This window comes from Lepus europaeus, chromosome 11 (genome assembly GCF_033115175.1).
Source record: "Lepus europaeus isolate LE1 chromosome 11, mLepTim1.pri, whole genome shotgun sequence".
NCBI lineage: Eukaryota > Metazoa > Chordata > Mammalia > Lagomorpha > Leporidae > Lepus > Lepus europaeus.
In genome coordinates this window covers 72,719,940-72,734,217 of record NC_084837.1, presented here as the reverse complement: position 1 = coordinate 72,734,217, position 14,278 = coordinate 72,719,940, and positions in this window count along the sequence as shown.

Genomic DNA, 14,278 nt, shown 5'->3' with positions numbered 1-14,278 from the left:
TCCAAAACTGTCAGCTGAAATAGCCTTCTGCAGGAGCTCCTCTTGGTACTTGCTATTGTAATGAGAAGCACCCCTTCTTCTGCTTTGTCTGCCAGGTGCGCTCACTGTCCACAGCCTGAGAGGAAAGGGAACTGCCTCCACCTCCCTGCCTTGTTCTCACCTTCTCATGCCAAGCAATATTCCCTGCTACCTTCCTCCCCAAAGCAGCAGGCTCCTTCCTCACCCTCCAGGACCCTTTTCTCTGGCATCTCTACCTTCCTGGTACCCCTGACTTCCTACTTCACAAAGAGGTCCTGGGCTTTTGTCCCTTAAACCCCTTCCCTGCTCCCTCCTATCCAAACTTCCCTGAGAGGGGTCTACCCTTGCCACTCCACCTCCTCAGTGAGCCTTGAGATGGCTCCCACTCCCCTCCCAGCCCCCCAACAACACTCAGCTCTTAAATCCAGGCCAAACCAACGGTGGCTTTTCCTTCTGTTCCTGAGACTCCTGTGGCCTCTGCCACGTTCAGTGGCCTTTTGGAAGCCCCCTTCTCTGGCTTCTGGGACAGGCTCCACCCTCTCTCCTCTCCGATCTCTATCTCTAAGCCTTCCAAGAGGGTTGTTCTCCCAGGTCCTGCCCAGAAACTTCTGCTCTCTTCCTTTCTACCCTTTCCCTGGGTGATCTTACCTGCACCAGACTCACCAGCTCCCTTCCAAACCTTCAAGGTGCCTCTTCTGTCTTCCAGCATCTAGTCTTCTCTATCATATCAGACAGGCAAAGTTGGCATTTTCATTTCCACAGCCACATCCCTTCCAGTTCCAAGTGACTCTACCTTGAAATTCCTCTTTTTCTTCCCAGCTTTTTTCAGGTATAAATGACACACACACGCAAAAATGCAGTCTAGTCCTTTTTTTCCCACCCCATTGCCATTGCCCAGTTCAGGACATGGCTTGCTTGGACTGTGGCACAAGCCTCTCGTGGGCCTGGTCTCTTGGCACCGCACCCTTAAGCTGTCACTGGAGGACCTTCCCGAAGCACATCACATCATTGTGACCACATCATTCCTCTGCTCAGTACTCAGATTTCCCTGTGATGTTAAGAGCTGACAGGGCAATGTCCCATTAAAAGGAGGGCAAGCCAATGCCCACAGCAGTCTGACTTACTGACAGACATCGGGTTAAACTAAATCTCACAGGCTTCTTTACTGCAGATGTCATCAGAGTCCAGCATAGGCTAACAGACACTTTGAATCGCCAAGAAAGGGTTTGTAAGGATATTACTTCTCAAATTCATTTGACTTCGGAAGTCTTAATTTTCACACAGCATTCGCACTTCAGGAAAGACAGTAGAGTGAGTAGGGCCACAAAGTGTAAAGACCCTGGAACTCCAAGACACTGCCTAGAGCCAACCTGCCAGGTGGAGCAGCCCTACCAGAAATTCCTCTGATGGACTATTGGGGTGTTCAGACACTTGAACTTCAGGGATGTTTGTTTTAGCAGTTAGCCTATGGTGCTCAGTATAGAATGCATGACAGCTTTTGCATTATTTGATAAAGACTGGATTATCTTGCTCCTCTGAGGGAGTTTTTTACACAAAAAACTCACATGGGTGACAGCCTTACTAAGTGTCATGCACTATGATAAGCACTTCACAAAATTTTAATCTGATTTAAGGTTTCTACCACCTTGACCCCCTGACTACCCAGTAGGGTAAGTACTGATCACTGCCCATTTCACAGATGAAAAAAAAAAAAAAACTTATAGAAGTTAATAATAACTTGGAGTTAAAAGACCCAGGATTTGATTGTAGACCATTTGGTTTCTGGATCCTTGATCTTAATCACTTCTATGTTCTGCCTCCTCAGCCCAGTAACAAGGTCAGAAAAGCCAGGTTGCAGGTACAATTTGGAAAGTGACTGGACCAACAGAACATGTAGGTGATTAACTGACACCCAAAATCTTTATTTAGACCAGCGGCCCACAAATAGGGTTGATTTTTCTCCCCCAAAAGACATCTGGTAATACCTGGAGACATTCTTGTTGTTACAACTGGGAGGGTGCTTCTGGCATCTATCTCGAAGAGAACAACTGCCAAAACATCTCCAACACACAGGACAAACTTCCCCTCCCCCACAAAAAGAACTCTCTGCCCCGAAATGTCGTAGTACCAAGATGGAGAAACCCAGACTTAGACATTTCATACAAGTCATTGACAGAGACCAAAATGTCCAGAATAAACTCAAACCCCTCTTCTTTGGAATAAAAAGCATTCTTAAAAATCCTAATGGTTCACTTTAATACTTAAAAGACCAAGAACAGCAATGGCCAATGAGTAGCATTTGGTGGTCAGAGATGTTGAGCCTTGGCCATTTTTTGGGGAAACAATCCAAGAAAGATTGGCCACAGATAAAGAATTCGGTTTGGCAGGAACTCAGGAACAATATATGGTGGCAGAATAGAAATTCCTCTTGAATGAATGCCAAACCTTTCTGGTTTCCTAGTAACATAATTTTCCTGAGATTCTTCTCATATCTGAATTTGCAGCATCTCTACACCTATTTTAAATCAAGACAACAAAAGACATTTTTAAAAAACGATGACAGAATCAGAACTTCTTGAGAGGGAAAGAAACCGAAAAGACATCAGGTCCATCTCCTGCCCAAGTCTTCTGGTGCATGGCACCCCTGCTTCAACATCATGATAGAGGGTAGGGTATAACCATCACAAGGATCCCTTTCAATTTCCAGAATGTTCTGCTAGAAAATTCTCCCTCCAAGGGCAGAAAGCTGCTCTCTGAACTCTCTTTGCTGCGTCTAATTCAATCCAAAGGTTAGAGGCAGGGAGTAGGGAGTTGGGTGCAAAAAGGCTAAGAGGAGATGGGAAGTATTATTCAATGGGAGCTTGCTGGGTCCCTGGGTCCCTGGCACCATGCTTGGAGTTCTGATGCACTTCCTTTCTATCCTGCCAACAATCTCGCATAGCAACCTCAGGTAATGATCACGCACAGCCTCCCCACCGCTGCCTGTTGTCTCTTCTCCAGACCAAACACCATGAGCTGTTTTGACATGGATACATCCTGCTGACATGCTGTTTGTTCAATCACTCATTTATCCAGCACCTATTTGCTGGGCACCTGTGATGTGCCAGATACCAGGGAGACAACAGTGGGCAAAATGGCCTTTCAGGGCAGCAGGGCTTCTGATCAACAAGAGAAACCCACACCCTGGGAGCTGTTGTTATTACCTGCTGCAAAAAACTCCATGCCAGCACTCTACAAGGCAGCCTAGAAGGACATCGGAGACATATCCAGAGGAAGCAACATCCAGCTGGGTAGGTAAGCTGAGCTGCAGATGGTTTCACCAGACAATGGTGGTGTGGAGGAACAGCCTGTGCAAACTCCACTGGTGCACTAAGGCACTGCCAACAGCGTGGTGTGACTGCCCTGGGGGAGGTGGGACCAATACTGGGGAAGGGAATCCAGGCTGTGGTGGGCTCTGGGAGGTGTATAAAGGGCTTGGGTCTTTAGCTGAAGGACAACAAGGACCACTGAGGCTGAGAAACAGCATGACTGGACTCAGCTTTTGGAAAGCCAGTCTTGAGGGCAGTGCGGAGAACAGATCAGGAAGAGCAGAAAGGCCAGGGGCTAGAGTGGGGGCTGTGCGGTCACCCCACCTTCCTCAGGAGCACTGTGGCAAGAGGAACTGAAAGAAGTAACTGAAAGAGGTTGGGAGATTTTTGCCATTTCCCATAATCTCCGTTACCTCTGAAAGCCACCCTCAAAAATAAAGTCAAGTTTAGAACAGTGTGTTGGGTATGCACCTCCAGGTAAGAAATAATTCCCCAATCTTGCACCTCCTCCACAGTATATTACTCCCTGAGCCCCGCTATGTTGAAATTCTGTATCCAGTCTGGAGAAATAGGGGTATTCATGGTAGGGAGGACTAGGCGTTCGGACATGGGACACAGACAGGGAGGAGGAAGCAAGGACAGCTGGTTCCATTTGAGCAGTGGGTGGAGGATGGAGGAGGAGCGTGTGCACCAGGAGTAGAGGGATCCACTGGGGCCAGTGGAGCCAGGGCCACCTGCAGGTAGTCCAAGTGCAGACAGGAGAACTGGGAACCCCAGGAGAATCATGATGTGAGAAGTTAGAGAAAAAGTGGGTGGACCTGACAGCAGTATGAACTATCTTTGATTCCTGGAGAAACTCACCAAACACTTCCCATGATAGGGGCCCCATGGAAACTGGAGTGTGGCTGAAAAGTACATCTAGATGGATGGGAGAGAAACTGGGACACAGGAGCCTGAAGCTGAGGGGATCACAAGACTCTCACATCCCCAGGCTTCATCAGGCTGTGAGATAAGTAGGACAGGAGAGAAGGAAATGTCTAGGGAATAACCCCTTGAATTCAGGAAAGGGAGATCCCTAGTTCACATCTGAATTATACACCTCTGGGCTGTGGTACAAGAGTTCATTTACAGAAAGAGCTCTGCTGCTTTACCATCTTCCACCAAAAAAGTTTGAAAATATCATCAAAGGAAAAACGGGGATAGGCTTTGGTTTGGCATCACCATTGTCACTTGGGAGTCCAACATTGTGGTGTAGTGGGCAAAGCCACCACATGCAACCCCAGTATCCCATATGGGCATCTCTTCACCTCCTGGCTGCTTCGCTTTCAATCCAGCTCCCTGCTAATGGCCTGGGAAAAGCAGCAGAAGATGGTCCAAGTGTTTGGGCTCCTGCCACCTACGTGGGAGTCCCACATGAAGCTCCTGCCTCTTGGCTTCATCCTCATCCAGTCCTCACAGTGTGGGCCCTCTGGGGAGTGAACCAGCATATGGAAGATCTCTCTCTCTCTCTCTCTCTCTTTCCCCACCCCCTTTCAAATAAATAAAATAAATTTTTGACAAGGTAAAAAGAAAAGGAATATGTAGCTATTTCTGATCCAGCTCTCTGCTAATGTGGCTGAGAAAGACAACAACGAACCATGTGCTTGGACACCTGTCACCCATGCGGAAGACCTGGATAGCATTTCAGGCTCCTGGCTTCAGCCTGGCTGAGCCCTGGCCATTGTGGCCATTCGGGGAGTGAACCAGCAAAAGGAAGAGTTCTACCTCTGTCTCTTCCCTCTTCCTCTCTTTCCCTCCCTCCCTCTGTAACTCTGCCTTTCAAATAAATAAAATAAATCTTTTAAACAACAAAAAATAAAAAGAATAAATAAACCCCTAGTGGTGAAAGGTTAGGCACGACGGCAGACACTGGGACCCACCTGCTGGTAGAGAAAGTGTATGGGCACCTTCCAAATCACACTCTGTGCCGGCACTGCTTCCTCCCTCGTGTCACAGGTGCACGGTGTATAGTGGATCACACCTGTGGGGGCAGCTGGACTCTCTGCTGAGTGGGGAACCTCACCAGCTCTCTGAGGAAGCAGGGGGACTCAAATCAAACAGAAAACAGTATGCTTTCTGAGAAGAAGGAAATTGTACAACTCTGTTTTTGTCATCACTCCTGGAAATGGGGTGCAACACTCCCTAAGTCTGACATCTGGAAACTGAAAGAAAACAAATCTAAACACTACATAGGGACTTCCTATGTACTGGGAATCTCTTGAAAGGCCACGTGAGGTAAATGTGGAAATTTTTCAAAACACCAGTTTACTGAAAAACAATTTGCAGTTTGAGTGTCATATCAAAGCTTTTTCTGTCATTTTCATTTTGGGTTCACCTTGTTGAAACAGCATTGTCTTGATTTTTTAAATTTCATTTTGAAGCCCATGGCTAAGCAAAAAGGGGCCTCTGTAATGCTGCCAATAGAGTGAGATATTTGTCTTGCACTCCTCTCCCAAAATTTGGATAAGGAACTCCCACCCTCAACAGGCCCTAGACTGTACCTCACAGGTAGTGGAGGCTCAATGAGAACTTGAGGGTCTCAAGGAACTATGGGGGAAGGTAACAGCATGTCCTTTCCTTAGGAGAACAGGGTCATGGGTCAGCCATGTCAAGAGGTCCCTTGGCCCTTAGTTCTGGATGTCTCATGGTGGCTTTGCGTCACCAGACCTCAGGACCCTGAAGGCTTTCAATGAATGCAAGAGGCCAGGCATCCGGAACAGGAAGAAGAATGAAAACACTACAAATGCAGGTGTCCCTCACTGTCTCTCCACTGAAAGATTCCTTTTGATTCAGTGGCATAAACCACAGATGGTGGAACTTTGACTGGCAGGAGAAGTGTCAGGCTGTTCAACTCAGCCAAGTGACAGGCTTTGAGTCATTTCATACTGACTCATCTCCAATAGTGACCAAAAGATCATTTATGCAGACAAGCCTACGTGGGGAGAAGTGGGGAGATTTCAGTCTTAGTTTCAGTAGTATTGCACAGGTAGGATAAGTGACCATATGTGGTCATGTCTCAGATGGAACTGTTCCCAAGTCGAGCCTTCGCCTGCCTGGGGATTAAATCATGGTGCTTAAAGCAGGGTGACAGGGAACAATTCATGACACAAAGTACAAGAATGTCCAAGCTCATGGTCACAATGCTTGGCCAATCTGCTCGTGATTGAATCCATTGAGAGGAATTATTTTGGTACCAAGAACACGTTTCTCTAGTTCCTGTCCATATGTGGGAAGAAATGGCACACATCTCTCTGTGTGACAGTGCCCAGAAACAAGCAGGCTCTCAGTCTGGGGACTGACAGAAGCCTCACCCACAGCCGGGGCTGACATCCAAGAGGTTTTCCAGGGAGCCTCCTTGAAGAGCAACAATATTTTCCAGAGTGGGGTGGGGCACAGCGGTGCTAACATTAAAGAGAGCAAGGAAAATGAAACACCTGTGCTGAAGCTGTGAGCTCAGAAAGCAGTAGCTACCTAAGCGTCTGTCCCCCGCAGGAGTGTCACTGTCCCTCGCCTTCCCTGCTGGCTGCAGGTGAGGGCACCGAACCCCTCCTTGGCCACGGCTAGTTACAACAAAACCTCACTCCCATGGAAGGCCTGCATCTACACGGTGTTCCCATGGGTGGGATCTGATCTATGCGCTCTGTAAAATAAATATCCGCTCACCCAGGCATTTAATTATCAAGATTAAATGAGCGTAAATGGAATTGGTACATAAATGACCTACAAAATCCATGCCTGGGAGATAGTTTGTGCTGGGTAAAGATTATTTTTCCTGTCTAAATGCCTCATTATTTTACTTACCTAATGATACTCTCAGAATGTCATTTATTAATATATAAGTATTACTTTCCTAATACTCTCAGACATTAGAGTGATTTGAGGGACATTCACTACCCTTGTCCCAAAAGAATTTTTAAGAGCTTTACAAAAATAAATGTAGCTGAATATAAAGAGACACTGAACCATTAAAAGTTGCTCACAAGGTTAGCCCTAAGCCTCCGGAAGCCAGAGAAAAACAGAGAAAGCTGAGCAACAATAAGATTCACAGGATCGGAAGAACTCAGCAGCTTTAAGGGAACAGCTTTTCCTTCACAGGGATCTCAGTGGGCTCTGTCCCGCCCTCAGCAGTACCTCTGCAGAGTCCCTGCGTCTAATCATGCCTGTTGGTACAAACCAGGGCACCACTGCTGACAGCGAGGCAGGAAAGGACCCAAGCCAGGTGGATTTCTGCTGTTCTAGTTTGATCCAGGGCTGGTATTTTATTCACCAAAAGAATTAATGAAATGTACATTTATTTCAGTGACTGTAGATGTGTAACAAATTACCTCAAAACCTAGTGGCTTAAAACTGCCATTTTGTTTTGCTTCCAGATTTGTGGGACAAGAATTTGGACAGGGCCCAACAAGGATGTCTTCTTTCTGCTCCAGGATATTGGGGGCTCACCTAGGAGCAATTAGCAGCTGGAATCTGGACACATTTTCATTTACATGTCTGGTGGTCGATGTTGGCTGTTGGCTGGGACAGGCACAGTCACATATGGCCTCTCTACATGGCCGTGGCTGTCTTCACTGCATGGACTCTTGCTGTAGTCAGAATTCGTTACACAAAAGCTCAGGGCTCCAAAGGTGAGTGTCCCAGAGAACCAGACAGAATTTCTAAAGTCTTTTCTGGCCTAGTCTCAGAATTCATGTGAAATCCCATTCATTGCATAAGGATGGCTACAAAGCAAGTCACGAGCTGACTCAAATTCAAGGACAGAAGACTTAGACCACACTTCTACATAGGAGGCAGGTTAAAAATCACATTGTAGAAAACCACGGGTACAGTAGACACTGTTGCTGGAAAATATGATCTGTTATACTATGCAGTCATCCATAAATGCTATTTCTTGAAGTCAAGCTTTTGATAATAATTGAGCAGACCTAAGCGACCTAAGTGTCTTCCTGGTGCCAAACACTAGGCAAAGAGGTGTTGGCTTGATCTAAACAGGTACAGAGCAGAGTTGAGAGTCACAATGGCCAGATGCTAAATGAATCAAGAGAACCTGTGTCCTCCTAGCTATTTATCATCTTAGGCTGCCATAACCAAATACCACAGATGAGGTGGCTCCCACAAACTTCTCTTTTCACCCTCCTGGAAATCCTAGATGAGGATACTCCAGTATGGTCCATTTCTCATGAGAGCTGTCACCTTGGATGGCAGACAGGCACCTTCTCAACTGACACACACACACACAGAGAGAGAGAGAGAGAGAGAGAGAGAGTGCTCTTATGTCTCCTAAGGATATCAATCCCATCATAAGGGCCCCAACCTAATGATATTGTCTAGCACTAATCACCCTACAAAGGCCCCAGTTTCAAAAACCATCCCATGGGGACTAGAGTTTTACATAGGAGTTTGGTAGAGAGGGGAACACATTTAGCCATAATGCCTTAGTTATAGATATGCCAGCATTCAGTGCAAAACGGTGTCAATCACTTAAGATTTTCAAATGTCTGGAGTCTTTAATCAAGAAAACAAATCATCCAGACACGTGAATTTTTTCACTTTATTTCCAACTTAGGCTTATAGTCAGAATTCAAGCCAGGACTATGACACAGATATAAATAGATCCAGAGCATCATTATATATAATTTGGAAAGGGTTTCACTGGCATACATCTGTAAGCAGTTCAGGAACACTTTCAAGCTGTGTTTACATGATATCAAACATCTGGATGAAAACTGAAAAAAATAATCAATTTGGACTGGAAACAAAACAGCAGTATAAATCGCAGTGCATTGGCCCTTGGAATACTGAATGCAGAGCTGATCCCCACACCCCAGGAGTGAAATAATGATGCATAAGAAAGGCCACTGAAGTGATCTAGGGGGAAAGGGACTTCCGCAGAATGGAAGACTTTAAAAAGAAAACTCCATTACGTAAACAGAGGATGGGAAAGGGGCACAAAGATGATGAAAAACATGAAGAATGTGAACCTTAAAGACTCAAACTGCTAGAAGCAGAAGCTCTGAAGCTTGAAGGCAATGATTTTAGTTCAAGTAAAAACCCAATAAATCCTGGCTATCAACCGAGGGAGCGTTCAGGAAACCTAAGCTTCTGATGAATTATTCCTGTAACCTCACAACCAGTTTTCACTCTTTCAGGTAGAAACCTTTCTAAAACGTGATATTTAGTGCCTGGGTCTCTTTAAGAGAATACGTTATACCCAGTGTCATGAAGTACCCCAAAACTACCATTTTATTTTGCTACCAGAGAAAAGTAAAATAATAAAATTTCTATGGATCAGAAATCTGACCAGGGCACAACACGGATAATTATCGCGCTCCACGACTTTGGGAATTCGCCTGTGGCAACAAGAGAGCTGGAATCTGGAGGCATCTTCACTGACAGGCCTGGGGTTGGTCGCTGTTGTGTGAATATCACCATTACCACATCCCTCCACGTATACAAAACCGCCTCCCAGACAGGCCTGGGGTTGGACCGCTGTTGTGTGGATATTACTATTACCACATCCCTCCACGCATACAAAACCACCTCCCAGACACTGCGTCCCAGTGGTCTCTGTTCCAGGACCCCACAGCCTTCAACTACTTCAGTTCTCTCTGCCTTTCCTGGAGTTTTCTTTGCTCCTTCCATCTTCCCTTGACTTTTCTCTCTTGTGGCACGGCTTAGGACAGGTTCCCTCAGAAGCAGACCCCAAGATGAGGATTTGAGGGCAAGCTGTTTGTCTCGGAAGCCATCCCAGAAAACAGGAGGAGGAGAGAGCGAGCCAGTGAGAGAGGAGAGGGAAGGCAGCCAATCGGGTTGCGCTAATGAGAGGTTATTTACCACTGTGGGAAGCTGGGGCCTGTAAGCCTGTGAGAAGCTGTCCCATGTGAGACACAGGGAGCTTGATTTTATCCCTAGATTCTGTCCATCATTCTCTGACAGCTACTCCCCTTAGAAGCCTCTCAGAAGCCTGCAGGTAATTGCTGTCAAAAGCTACCTGGGCTACAGAAAGGTAAGAGGCATCCTAGACATGAACAGAAGCTCCTACAACTGTAGCTCTGGTACTCTACCCCTCACTTCTACTCTCACTCCAACCAAGAGTTTTAAGTAAAGATATAAAATTGGATTATCAGCAAGAGCCTAAGGTTTTCTCCTTTGAGTTAAAGATGTCTTGTCGGATAGCTCAGGGGCTTTTCCTTTCTGATTTCTCCCTGGTTCCTGGTTATATTCTTAAAGGTGCTATAAGGCAACTTATAAAAATCCAATCAAATTAATGTCCAAAACAAAGTTGCCATCTACTAAATGACAAGCTGTGTTAGGTAAACACTCTGGAGATGAAAACTGATATTTGTGTTACCTCAAGTAGTGAGAAATGGTTAGACCTCAGGAAGTCAGTGTGTAGGTTGGAGCAACTGTCCCAAGAGGGACACCTGAGTGCAAAAGGGAAACTGAGGCAAAGCCCAAGCATGCCGATTTGCAGTGTGGGGCAGAGCCAAAGGGGAAACCATGACCCAGGGCAAGAGGGATGTCAAGTTAGAAACAGGCCTCATCTCTTGCCTCACTTTCTGGGGGTAAAGAGGCTTGAGCAGGATTGTCCAAGAACCAGCAGGGAAGGAAGAGCTGGGTGGCAGGAAAGGAAACATGCTCACGGCATGGAAGACGGCATGCATGCTGCAGGTACTCAGAACTGGTATCTGAAAAGGGCTGGACAGACAGCCTTTAACTTATTGAAAGTCATATATCAAGTTCACGAGCAGCTAGGACAAAAATCCAGGTGTGTTCACTCCACCATGACAGAAATTACCCAACAATTAGTTATCCGGAGGCAAAGCCAAGAAGATGTGGGTTCCAGAACACAAGGGAATACTAGCCAGAAGTTCCCATGAGGACAATTCAGGGAGAAGGGCCTGACGCCAAGCCAGAGTCAAAACCTCCAGCCACCACAGCAAAGAATCCCAGCTGGCAGGGAAGAGGCAGGACTCCTGAGCCAGCATGAGGAGGAACAAGGGACATGCAAGGTGGCTGCAGCACAGACAGCACAGACAGAGCCAGAGAAATGAAGTGTGAGGCAGAGCAAGGTGAGAGAGACTCAAATGGAGTGGATGTGGGGCCGGGCAGGCCTCTGAGAAACCTAGCACTGCTTAGACTCTGCCTCGTTCTTTGTCTTAAAATGTATTCAGGGCTCTCCGGTGGGTGGGGAACAGAGCAGGACAGTAAAGGGGCAAGCTTTCAGATAGAAAGGAATGATGGTTGAGAGGCTTGAGCTCTAGCCTGGGTGTAGTTGAATTCGGGCAAGGCCAGAGAAGTGGGGACCAGCCAAGAGGGTGATGTTGCAGCCATCAAGTCATGGGTAAACATCCGGGAGGAGGGATGTGGACATGGAAAGGAAAGTGTGAAGTTAAGACACTCATGGAAGAGATAGCATTCCATCTGACAGAACTTTGGATGACAACATGGAAGACAAAAATAAGGGGACTATTTGAAGACTATGAGCCTGGGGAATGAGCAGGCTGTTGGCACCCTAAATGACATTGGGGACTTTGGAAAGGTGGGATCATTTGAAGCTGAGAGTCGCTGTTGTACTGACCTCATCCTACATTCCATAGTAGGAGCAAAAGGTCTGATAGGATTGTGGAGCCTGGTCTCCAAGGCAGTCCTCTTTCCTACAAAGAACCCTCATTCTTTGAAGGTTTATTTATTTAATTGAAGGTCAGAGCTAGAGAGACAGAAAGATAGAGAGACAGAGAAAGTGATCTTGCATCCACTGCTTCCCTCCCCAAAATGGCTACAACAGCCAAGGCTGGGCCAGGCCAAAGCTAACAGCATCTTCCAGGTCTCCTATGTGGGTAGCAGGTGCCCAAGCAGTTAGGTCATCTTCCACTGCTTTTCCCAGGCCATTAGCGGGGAGCTGGATCAGATGTAGAACAGCCAGGACATGAACGGTTGCCCATATGGGATTTCAGCATTGCAGGTTCTGGCTTTACCCGCTATGCCACAATGCCATCCCCCAAGTCCCCCATTCCTGTTGCTTCCTGCAGCAATAGCACCTGTATAAAAGAAGGAGGCAGGTGGCCTTTGTACTTGTTTTCTGGGACAAAATCCCAATAGTTGATTCTTGGCTTACTGACTTCATCAAGCAAAACCTAAATATAAATTACAGTATAAATTACAGGAATGCAAACAATACACAAAATTCCTTGGTTCTCAACGATTATGTGACTGAAACAAAATCCAATTTGGAAGAAAGGAACACAGAATTTGGAAGGATAGAAGAATACAACCAAGCCAACTGGAAATATGTTGTTGACGTGTCCATTTGGGAGAGAACTTGTTCACTTGAACAAGGTCACCGTGACTCAAAACTTAAGACTGTAATAATGTTATCCTGAAAGAGCTTCAGTAACTCTATCCACTCACAAATTTCTAGATAACACAAATTTAGCAAGATCTAAAAACCAGCCAAGACTGACAGCCAAAGGAGAAAGTTGTTGAAACACTTAAAACTCCCATGGGATGGTAGTTGTCAATGGTTTGAATTAAAATAAATTCGATAGTCCTGGCCATCGGATACTCCCCATCTCCGCAATAGTGTTTCGGGAGTTAAGGTGCTCACTTCCACAGTCAGAGGTCAGGGAGGTAATAAGAGATCGGCCCAGGGACCCTACTAAGGGACGGCATGAACTTGTGCCTTTCCTCAACAAGTGATCAAACGTTCATGGGATCAGGCCCAGTGTTTCTATGATTTTTCCCTCATAAGTACCGACAGCATCAACAAGGCAGATTGGTCTTAAACATAGAAGGGAGGGATTGATTAAAAGTAATGCCAAGGGAAGACTTGATGGGGAAAAAAATTGGCTAGAGAGAGGAGAGGAATGGAAAGTCTGAAAATTCAAGTGGGGGGGGGGGGAGTCTGATGAGATGAAGAAATTGAAAGGAGAGTTGGTTACATTCTGCTTTTGACAATTCCATTCTAGGTGGAAATGGGTTACCAGAACACTGGTGAGGGGAAAAGAGGGGAGAGATGAGTATTGGTGAGAGGGGTTTGGGAACTGAAGGTAGATCAAGATTAAAAACTGGATGTAGTGAAGGAAAATGGAAGGCCCACAGAAGAGCATGGTAATACAATGGGAGATCCAAAAGGAGGGCCACAGATGTGGGTGCTAGCACCAGCTCCAGCCCTAACTTTTGGCAGGACACTCTCTTTCTGGACTTGTTTCTTCATATCTAAAGTGATGGGGTTAGACTAGGTGACCTTGAACGTTCCTTCCGCTTTCTACATCCCTCAATTCAACAGAGATATTATGAAGCCAGCAACTTACATAAACGGAACCTTCCAGATTGGAACACGTATTTAGCTTTTCTAAGTACAAAATGCTTTGAAAGGAGGAATAAAAGCTTCCATTCAACACTTGGCGAGCAATATTTGTTCTGTAAAATAATTAGCAAGTAAGCATTATCGAACTGGGTTGTCACATAATTACGAGAGAATTAAAAGAAAAAAAAAATCAGGAGATTCCATTTTCCTTCCCACAGATCAGAAGGGTGATTAACACAAACCATGGGATGGTGGTTAATACTGGTAAATGTAGGAGGAGACAGCAAACATCCAATGAAAAGAGAACAGGTCTAGGGGTCAGAATCCTCGAGCTCTAGTCTCAGATCTGCCACTTCCAGGACTTGAGCATGTCATCTCCCTTCCGTGCCTTGATTTCCAAAGGAATCCTAGAGATCTTGGTCTCCATCATCCCACAATAACCCTGCCTATGGTCAACCAGTTGTAATCATTTAAAAAGCTCTCTCTTCTTCCTGTGTGTCTGTACCTGAATAAGGTCCGACTAGAAAAGCATTTTTTATATTTTTTCAAAAGAACTAATATAATACAGGGAACTGGCTGCACAGGTAGCAGGAGAGCTGAGAAGCCA